Below are 10,757 nucleotides of genomic sequence, written 5' to 3' on the forward strand. Positions count from 1 at the left end.
ACTTGAGAGCAGCTCAAGGCACACTAGTGTGCCATGGCACAGTGATTGAAAAACACTGTTCTAAACAATAGAATTTGACGGCAGATAAGAACCACTTGCCCTATCTAGTCTGTCCCTTTAACCATATTGTTACCCTTAAACCCCATCTGATCCTTATTTCTTTGTAAGGATGATCTTATGTCTATCCCATGCATTTTTAAATTGTTCTACAGTCTAAGCCTCTACCACCTCTGATGGGAGGCTATTCCACTTGTCCACTACCCTTTCTGTGATGTAATTTTTTTCCTCAGATGTCCCCTGAGCCTCAGATGTCCCCTCCCGCCAGCTTCAGTGCAACTCCTCGTGTTCTACTACTTCTCTTCATTTGAAGAATGTTTCCTTCCTGGACCTACTGTATTATAACCCTTTATATATTTTAAAGTTTCTATCATGTCCCCCCTTTCCCTTCTCTGCTTCAAACTATACTGAGATGCTTTAGTTTTTCTGTGTTAGTTTTGTGTTGTAGGCCAAGCACCATTTAAGTTGCCCTTATTTGTACCATCCCTAATGTATTTATATCCTTCTAGAGATATATGCTCAAGAACTGGCAACAATACTCTAGATGAGGTCGTACCAACGACCTATACAGTGCCATTATTACTTCTTTCTTTCTACTGCTGATAACTCTCCCTATGCAACCAAGCATCCGTCTTGCCGTCCTCATTGCTTTGTTACTTTGCCTACTTGCCTTTAAGTCACCTAAAATAGTGACACCTAGATCCCTCTCCTCCTCAGTAGTTTCCACTAAAGTGCCATTGATACTATATTTATCCTTGGGATTTTTGAGACCCAAGTGCTTGATTTTGCATTTTTTGGCTTTAAACTGTAATTGCTATGCTCGTGACCATTTTTCTATTCTACCTAGGTCATCAACCATTTGTTTTACTCCTACTTGTGTGTCTACCCTGTTGCATACTGTACCTTTAAATCATCTGCAAAAAAGCATATTTTCCCTCCAATACCATTTGCAATGTCAGCCATAACGATATTAAAAAGCACTGGTCCAAGTACAGATCCCTGGGGTACTCCAGTCGTATCATTATCCTCCTGCTAATGCACTCCATTTACTTCAACTTTCTGTTTTCTATCCTGCAACCAAGATCTAATCCATTCATCTATGTGGGATTGAACACTAAAATGGTTGAATGAAAAGGCATTCTGGCTTATGTAGTTGTAATATGTACCATCTTTAGTCTGAACTAGAGATGATTTCTTTCTCTTTTTTGTAAAATGTGTAACCGTGTTTTACAAAGCCATCGGTTTTCTCAAGAATTTCTCAAGAACTCCTTATAAATAATGCAAGTAAAGTAATGACCTTTATCTTGAATGGAGCCCAGTTAGTGGCATTGAGATGTTTGTAATTTAGGTTGGTGATTTTCATGTGATTGTTCTTTATGATATAGCAGAGCTCTCTTCCCCGGTGTGAGCCACCATGCAGAGTAAACAAAAAGCCAGGAACATCATATTCAGCTAAAGGTCTCTACTTTCTATTTTAAGAATAAAAAAAAGTGTGAATTAGGTAACGGTCAGGATCTATCTCCCTCAGTAGGAAATCATATTTAATTTCCAAACAAATTGCCAAAGTTTCATATTGGATCAGTTTGTCTGTCCACAGAAAGAGCCAGGTTTTGAGTTGCACACAACCGGCAGTGCGCTCAGATGCCTTGGCTGTTGATGCACAAGGGTAGTGTTACATATCGCAAATTGTTTAGCCAGACTACAAAGGTTTTTAGTGGGTTGTTTGATCCAGTCACACTAATTATTGTCAACCGTATGACCCATACCTGGTCATGACCCAAATGACTCTCATTGGCTTCTCAGTGTTTACCAAAATAAACAAAACAATATTTAAATGGCTAAGAACAATAAAAACTAAAGCAACATTAAAAGTGCCCATACACGGTACAACAGGGCAGTGCGATGAGATGGGCGCTTCCGTGCACATCCCATCGCACAGCACATAAAGTCAGGCTTGCCAACTTCTCAGCTGCCCTTTCTGGGAGAGGGCAGCCAGGTACAGGTAATAGGGGACGGGCTAGAGCTTGGTACATTAAAGGGGCAGGAACATGGGCAGAGCTACCCAAATTATATTTGGGGAAGTAGCCACTACACTTGAAAATCGTTCCTCTCCCCCCTCCACACTGCTGCAGATTTATCAATATTATTGATCCTCTCCTCCTGCACCCTCCATCTCCCCCCATCTTTATAATTTTTAGAAAGATGGGGGTAGAGCCCCCATTTTAATGAATTCCTGGAGGGGGAATTTGGAAAATGGGAAACCCTTAAACAAACTCACAACCATTCTCATCGCGGCACTGCCCTCTGCTGCTCATGCCACTACCGAGGCTGCTTCCACTCCCGAGGCCACTATGTGTGCTCTGTTGCCACTGCAGAACAGCAACTATGTGACCATGTCCCATAGAACCCTGCATTGGCTGACATTTAATATGACAGCAGCGTTGTCATGACTTAATCGGCATGACCCGGCGTTCGTAACTAGCACATGCGCACTCACAGATTTTCTGCTTGCAGTCTGAAAAACCGGGAGGATCCAGGCTATTCTCGGGAGACCGGGAGGAAGACATAAAAAGCAGGACTCTCCCGCTAAATGCGGGAGGGTAGGCAACTATGCATAAAGTATGTGCTGCATGTGCTTTTAGTACTAGATTGCATTGTATCTGTACACGGTGCTGTAGCACATTGTATGCTTTTTGTACTAGATGCTATGCAATCTAGTACTAAAAGCACGGAGTTTATCACTCTGAGTATGGGCACCTTAAGACATATTTTCAGATTTGTGGTGTTTTATTCCAGTTTACTGTAGCCTTGCTACATTAATACACAATACAAAAGCAAAATGGAAAACAAATACAGAGATTGTCACAAATGTAAATTGATAAACTGAAATCCTGGGAGACTCATGTGCTTTCTGAATATAAATTATAGTTACATTTTTTTTCATTGGCATGATACATTAGTTGTGATGCTCCCCAGGGCAAACACTTGCTCAACTATGAAATATGTAGCAAATGGACAGGGTAATTCCATGCTTAGAATCCATCTGTCTTAAAGAATAAGAATCACATTACTTTTATTCTAGTTATAGCTCATCTCCCCAAATTGCAAAGAGTGGACTGACCCACTTTTTATATACACATTATTTCTGTTCATTGTTTGCTGCAATTATCTTTTATTTGTACAGGAGAAACATATGCCATGGTGCAGTATAATGGGAGGATCAAGGAATCATTTGAATCACCCAGCAGAATGAATTGGCCATTGTCATCCCATCTCTATTCATAGACGAATCAGTGAAATGTAATTCTACAGATATAGTGCATAATGGTGAAATAAAAGGAGTACTCAAAGATGGTAACACAATTTGAGCTTCTTATAATTGATCCCTTTAATCCTGGATTGGGGATAGTTGTCCTCCTTTTTTTGGGGTGGGGGTAGACAGCATAGGTGGGGGTTCAAGGATCCAGGTACACCATTATTTGGGGGATGGTTATAAAGTGTGCAGGATAATAGAAGTGAGTGTTTTATATGCTCTGGAGACATTGGCTAGAGTATAGGTTTAGTTATTCTGTATAGTTTTGTCAGGATGCCAGCATGCAGTATACTGACTGGCATCCTGACTACTGCTGGGAGAATGTTGCCAGAATCTCAACTGCCGGGATGCTGAATGGCAAGAATGTGGGAAGCAGTAGCATGCACACAGTAAAGGGGGTTAGGTTTAGGTACTACTGGGGGGACTTAGAATTAGACTGTAGGGGAAGGTTTGGCTTAGGCTGCAGGGAGGGTTAGGATTGGACATGTTGCAGGAAGATCTTGTCTTATTATTTTTTATATTTCGGTTCTGTTTATTCTTGCGACGGAGTCACTAGTGTTTGGCTATGTTTTGTGATTAGGTTGATCCTCAATGCTTTTGGTTAGAAACTGGGTCTCTCCTGTGTCTGGTTAAGACTTTCCTTGGTTCTTTAGTTCCTCAGTAAGTTTGTCTTTTGTTTTCCTCTGTGTCCTGCTAGTGCTTTGTCCTTAATTAAGACCTAGTGGCACCGGAGTTGGGGCGAACTTAATTTTCCCCTTCAGATGTGGCTGTTATAGGTGAAGCCTAGCACTGCACGTACTTGACGGACACTGGGGAAAGCAACAGACGTAGTGCAGTGTAGTGTCCTCTGTGGCCGTTCTGAACAGTGGTCACGACTACGGGTTCACACCCACAACCTAACAATAAGGAGATTGGTCTATAAGAAATAGGATGAGTGCGGTCCCTGCTTGGTTTCAGCAATACCTTAAGGGTCACCTTAAAATATGGAATTAGAGGTTTGTGAGAGGTGTGCCCGGAGATTTGCCTGGTTTAAGACCTTTGATAGCTGCTAGTTTTCATTAACTACAAATTGTGGTTGTTTTGCCCGAGAATATGTAAATGTTTCATTATTTAGAGAAATATCAGATGAATATTTAAGCAAATGTCCAAAATAATTCCGTTATATGAAACAAAACCTACAGAAATAAAACTCTGATTCGCTGTAAAGTGGCAGGTTTCAAGCTGTCAGGGCTGATGCAGTCTGACAGAATAAAACCCTGTAGATGTGACAGTATATGTTTAGCGGCAACAAATGTATTTTCTTAGAAAAACTCATCTATTTCCTTCCAAGGAATTCATTACAGCTTCCTACAAATATTTGGTAGAAATAAATAGCTCTGTCACCAGTAATAAAGGATTGTGCAAGAAGGGGTTTGCTGAGTGCAGACGAGTACTAGGTCATGGCACTCAATATAAATACAGGTCAGTAGAATGTCAGTATGGAGCATCATAAACACGATTAGCATTGTCACTAAAGACAGGGAGGTCCTATATTGTGGCATCCTGAGAGCTGTTCATTCAAAAAACACCAATACTCCTTGTGCAAATGTGTCTAATAGTGTTACAAGAAAAAAGACAATGGAGCTGCGCTTTGCAAAATCATATACAATTTATTAAAAAAAATCAATCAAAGTTAAAACACAATCAATTTCATGTAGTTTGTTAGTGGCCACTGTGACAAACAAGACAAACACACATGTAACAATGCTCTGTTTAGACTGTTAATAGAATACTTTTGAACTGTGTTCAACTTGTTAGTCCATAGCATTAGTAAAAAAACCTGTTAGTAAAAAACCTCCCAATTATCAGGAGTAACTGTCCCCCACTCATGTGCACATGTTAGTGGAATAACTCACTTATTTTTTGAGGGTTTGTGTCCTTTTCAGAAAGGTGGGGATCCGGCTCTTGATACTTAGGAGTAGATTGGACCAAATGATTTCAGCAGTTCACTGCGGTCGCTGAGTGTATTAATCCTCCAAATTGTATCCAGTTGCCACAAAGCTGTCCCGTCGTCCTCTACGCGTTTCTCCGCCTTCCAATATCAGCGGCTTCCTCAGGAGGTGATTGTAGCTTCCCCATAACGCTGCTTATTTATACCGCTTACTTCCGGTCCGCGTCTTCGCGCGGTTTACCGGTTCAGGCCTCGTTTTCGTGTTGTACTTCCGCAATCGTCATGCGTGTCATTTGACGGTCTCGCGTTGTTTGCAGAGGGTTTGTTTATGCGCAGTGTACATACGTACCATTGTGCGCGTTAAACTTCTGTTGTAACCTCCTCCCGCGAGAATTCTAGAGATCTTCCTCATGGATGAATGTTGCGTGTCACAGTATTGAATTACTGCGTTCCAAAGGAGTAGGAAGTTCAATATTGGCCCGATTGTAATGCGTTTTTCTATATGGGTAGTATTTAAAGCTGCATATCAAAGTGACTAGTGCTTCCATTATTTTTATATATATTTTAAGCATATTCAGAGCACTTAGTATACACATATGGGACAAACAAATAACATATAACATTATATAATATTATATTATTTCATTATAGAGCAAGATATGCAAACAGGATTAGAAAGAATTATAGAAAATTATTATAAAAAATTATAAAAAATTATATAAAAAGAAGGGAAAAGAGTACATATTTTATTATGGTAGAAATGTCTATATACAATTGTATGGAATTCCAAGGCTTCACATATATATGAAAAAAGTTATTTATTTTAATATATCTTTATAATTATTTGTATATGGAGACCATATTCCCTTTAAGACTCCCCCATGGCTATATTAATTTAATTACTGCGCATATAGAAATGAAATGATTATAAATATCTATATATCCATAAGCCTTATCTGTACAGATATAATATCCAATGACTATTACCAACGATAAAGCCCATAATCATTAAATGTAAATTTCTCTCACATAATTATTAGAATATTCCAGGTACATTTAGCAAAAAATTCTCTGTATACATACATCCAATTTATTTGACAGATCTAAGATGTCATTAAGATTAAATTCTAGTTATGTCATATTGAATAGCTCATTGAGCGGGAAGTATAACATTGAGCATAAGATGCAACATTAGATTCACATATAGCTTCTACCCACCCCCCCTCCCCCCCTCCTCCCTTCGTACAGCAGGTCGTTTATTAGCCCCCCTTATCCCTTCCCCCCCTCCTCCCCCCCCTAATTAGTTTTAAATATACATCATTATAGCTGAGTAGTAACGACAATGAGTCAGATTATATCATATGATCAGATCTTATTGAGTTCAATGGTGTCGTTCAGTCCCTTAGGCACCAAGGTACACAGGCGGAACATCCAATAGGCTTCACGGCTACATAATTTATTAAATCTATCTCCTCCTCTTTCTGTGTTCTTAATATGTTCTATTGCCTTTATTTCCACATTGTCCAACGATGTTCCCTGACACTTTAATATATGTTTGGACAATGGGTGATTTTTCACGCCCCCCAGGATATTCCGCCTGTGTTCCAAGTACCTTACATTTAAACACCGTATGGTGCGGCCGACATATTGTAGGCCGCAACCACATTGGATAACATAAATAACATATGAGGTCCTACAATTCATGAAGTCCTTTATTTGAAAAGTTTCTCCCGTATTGTTTGATCTACTCCTAAGTATCAAGAGCCGGATCCCCACCTTTCTGAAAAGGACACAAACCCTCAAAAAATAAGTGAGTTATTCCACTAACATGTGCACATGAGTGGGGGACAGTTACTCCTGATAATTGGGAGGTTTTTTACTAACCGGTTTTTTTACTAATGCTATGGACTAACAAGTTGAACACAGTTCAAAAGTATTCTATTAACAGTCTAAACAGAGCATTGTTACATGTGTGTTTGTCTTGTTTGTCACAGTGGCCACTAACAAACTACATGAAATTGATTGTGTTTTAACTTTGATTGATTTTTTTAAATAAATTGTATATAATTTTGCAAAGCACAGCTTCATTGTCTTTTTTCTTGTAACCTCATATCCTGAAGGGGTTGGTAATCCCCCTTATTGGGAGCTGCTGCAGTGCGAAATTAGACAATCAGCACTCAAACCCTTTCTCTTTTTTTCTGTGTCTAATAGTGGTTGTTGTCTTTTTGTTAAACATAACACTGCTTGAAAATTGCAATATTTGTCTTTTATTACCTATGCCAGTGGTTCTCAAACTCAGTCCTCAGGACCCCTCACAGTCGACAATTTCCAGGTCACTCAGCAGGTGCACTCATTACTGACTGACACATTTTAAAAGATCCACCATTGGAGATAAGCATTTCATTTGACTCTGTGAGGAGACCTGCAAAACATGCACTGTGTGGGGTCCTGAGGACCGAGTTTGAGAACATGTGACCTAATCTATATCATGAACCCATTATCCTCCTTGATGAGCTCCTCTGTTTGTTTGTTGAAGCTGTAGGCTGTATGGCTGTAGTATATGGTCCCTGGAAAGAGGAACCATATTCTCATCCTCCCTATTCCATGGTCATAAACCTTCCCAACCCCAGGAACCAGATCGCGACTCTGCTGATTCACCTGATTGTCCATCTCCATCAGCCGGACATTACAGTACAGTGGTCATTTCTGGTATTGTTTCTGTTTTTATTCCTGTTTCATTTTAATAAACCTGCATTTGTATTGCATGTGTCCATTTGTTATCACCATTCTTAATCAATAGGCATTGTGACTATCTGTTATACTAAAGTTTATTTATTAACATTTTGTCTTCTTAAGGTGCCCATACACGTTACAATTATTGTATACAATATCGCATCTCGGTTTTGCGATGAGATCTAGTACAAAAAGTATGTGCTACACATTTTTGTACTAGTCTAGTGAGGAGACCTGCAAAACATGCACTGTGCGGGGTCCTGAGGACCGAGTGTGACCTATTGCATTAAAAACAGATGCTAAAGTAACTTTTTTGGGATAGGAATAGGACAGTGGGAGAAACTACTAAAAATGGTAGACGCAGGAGTTAAGGAGGGAGTGAAAGGTTTTAAAGTACATATAGAAACTCAGGGGGTTAATCTGGTTGACACACATTGCTGCAAGGTTTGTAGAGCTGCATGTCATGTTCAGCCGGCCGTTCGCATATGCTGCCACCCCCCAATCGCAGCTTGAATTCTGCCACACGGCTGCAAATGAATGTTTTGCATAAACATCTATTCATAGCCTACCCTCGAATGATGTGGAAGGTACACACTAAACTAAGACAAGTGTCTTAGTTTTGCTTGTGTGCTCGAGGAGAATGTCAGCTGCCCGAGGAGAATGTCAGCTGCCCACCCCCAGCACCCCTGCCACTAAGTGATTACCATGGGAGCGCCAATGAAACGCTGGGCATTCCCATGGTCGCTTCCCCTGGCCTGCCTCCCCACAATCTGTTTGCGTGGCCGCTTGCACACAGCGCATTCACATGCGCACAAATGCGCATGCACATGCCCAGTTCAAAAACATAGCGTGCCTGTGCGAATTCGCACGGGTGCGCATGGACCACAATAAGGTCCTCGGTTCCCCCAGAATTGGCCAAATGGCCTAAGACAAAATCAAAATCCATTCCGTACCCACAAAAACTTTCCATATATATGTTTGTGTGCGTATCGGTAAGTAGTCGATCTGCATCCTATTTCATTTAAAATGTTGTGACCCCCTTTTCTATAACATATTATGCGCTGATAGATAACTACCCTAAGCACACAGCCAAGATATCAAAGGAGAGGCTTCAGGACAACTCTGTGAATGTTCTTGGCCCAGCCAGGGTCCAGACTTGAATCTGATTGAATATCTCTGGAGAGATCTGAAAATATCTGTGCACTGACGCTTCCCATCCAACCTGATGGACCTTGAGAGGTGCTGCAAAGAGGATGCGCATATTCGCGCATGTGCAAACCCCGAACAACAGGGATGAGGCCAAATTTGGACCATAATGAATGCGTCTGAATCGTCCCCATAGACATTGGTTAGAGCATGGGTCTTCAACCTGTGGCCCTCCAGATGTTGTGAAACTACATGTTCCAACATGCATTGCCACATTGGTACTTGTGTAGTTTCACGGCGCCAGCATGGCGCCATGCTACTTCCGGTTTTTACGCTCAGCAAACTATCTAAAATAAACTAACTTAACTCCATGCCAACATGGATAGTTCATACCCCCACTATCCATGTTGGCATGGAGTTGATTAAAGATAGCGTGGCGAGCATAGGGAGCCACCGAGCCCGCAGCGTGGGCGAGCGAAGCACGCCCCGCAAGTACCGTGAAACAACTGGCGCCGTGAAACGACACAAGTACTGCCACATTTTTTCCTATAAAAGCATGCTAAAACTGTCAGGGCATGCTGGGACATGTAGTTACACAACATCTGGAGGGCCACAGGTTGAAGATCTGTGGGTTAGTGAATAGTAGGTAAAGATTTCAAGAGCAGTTTTCAAATTAATGAAAAATGCGCATATTTTCTTCTTTCAGCAATAACAATAATTTGTTTTATTTGTGATAATGTAACTGGTAGTCACATAAAGACACATAACACATTAATTTCCTCACTAACGCTTAGAGGACACAAGCATATTTTAAAAACTATAGCCAATTGAAAAATAATCATGGCATATTCTTGATCAGGAGCACAAGATGAATCTCTTCTCAATCCCTGGCAACAGATTGACTGTTCCCCAGTGTTATAGATACACCAGTGGGACTTAGGTATCTAGAGGTCCACAGTGGTTTTCCACTACTTTCCCTACTACACATAAATATTTTAGAGTAGATGGTACCATACCTTGCTTTGAACTATGCTCTTATTCAGAACAAATGCATGTCTCAGAGCAGTGCCAAAGAAATTAAAGCCTTGCACAGCTCAGAAACCTCACAGCTTTACACTGAAGATGTCGCCTCACTTAGAGGTTCATCTTAAATCTTCTGTGACAAGTTACAAATTGTGATGTGACAGTGGCACAGGGATTTCTGGAAAGACAAAAACAACTAGCGCTACAGAGTGCCTCTAAAATATTTATAGTGACTTTGTGCTATGGGACAGCTGTGCACACTATTTGCTTTGTTTCCATATTATTTATAAGAAAAGTTACAACAACCGTGTTTCCCCGATAATAGGACACAGTCTTATTTTTTATTTTGGAACAAAACACACCATAGGGCTATTTTCAGGGTAGTGCTTATTTTAATTAACATGCCCCCCATTCCTGCTTTTATCCCTACCATGCCCCCAGTCCTGCTTTTACCGAATACACATTATGCCCCTCAGTCCTGCTCCTCACCTTTCAGCACAACTCCCGCTTTCCTGATTTTCAGCCATTCCGCCGCTGCTGTCACTCCGCTCCAGC

The sequence above is a fragment of the Crinia signifera genome, chromosome 3 (assembly GCF_055691185.1).
Source record: "Crinia signifera chromosome 3, ASM5569118v1, whole genome shotgun sequence".
NCBI lineage: Eukaryota > Metazoa > Chordata > Amphibia > Anura > Myobatrachidae > Crinia > Crinia signifera.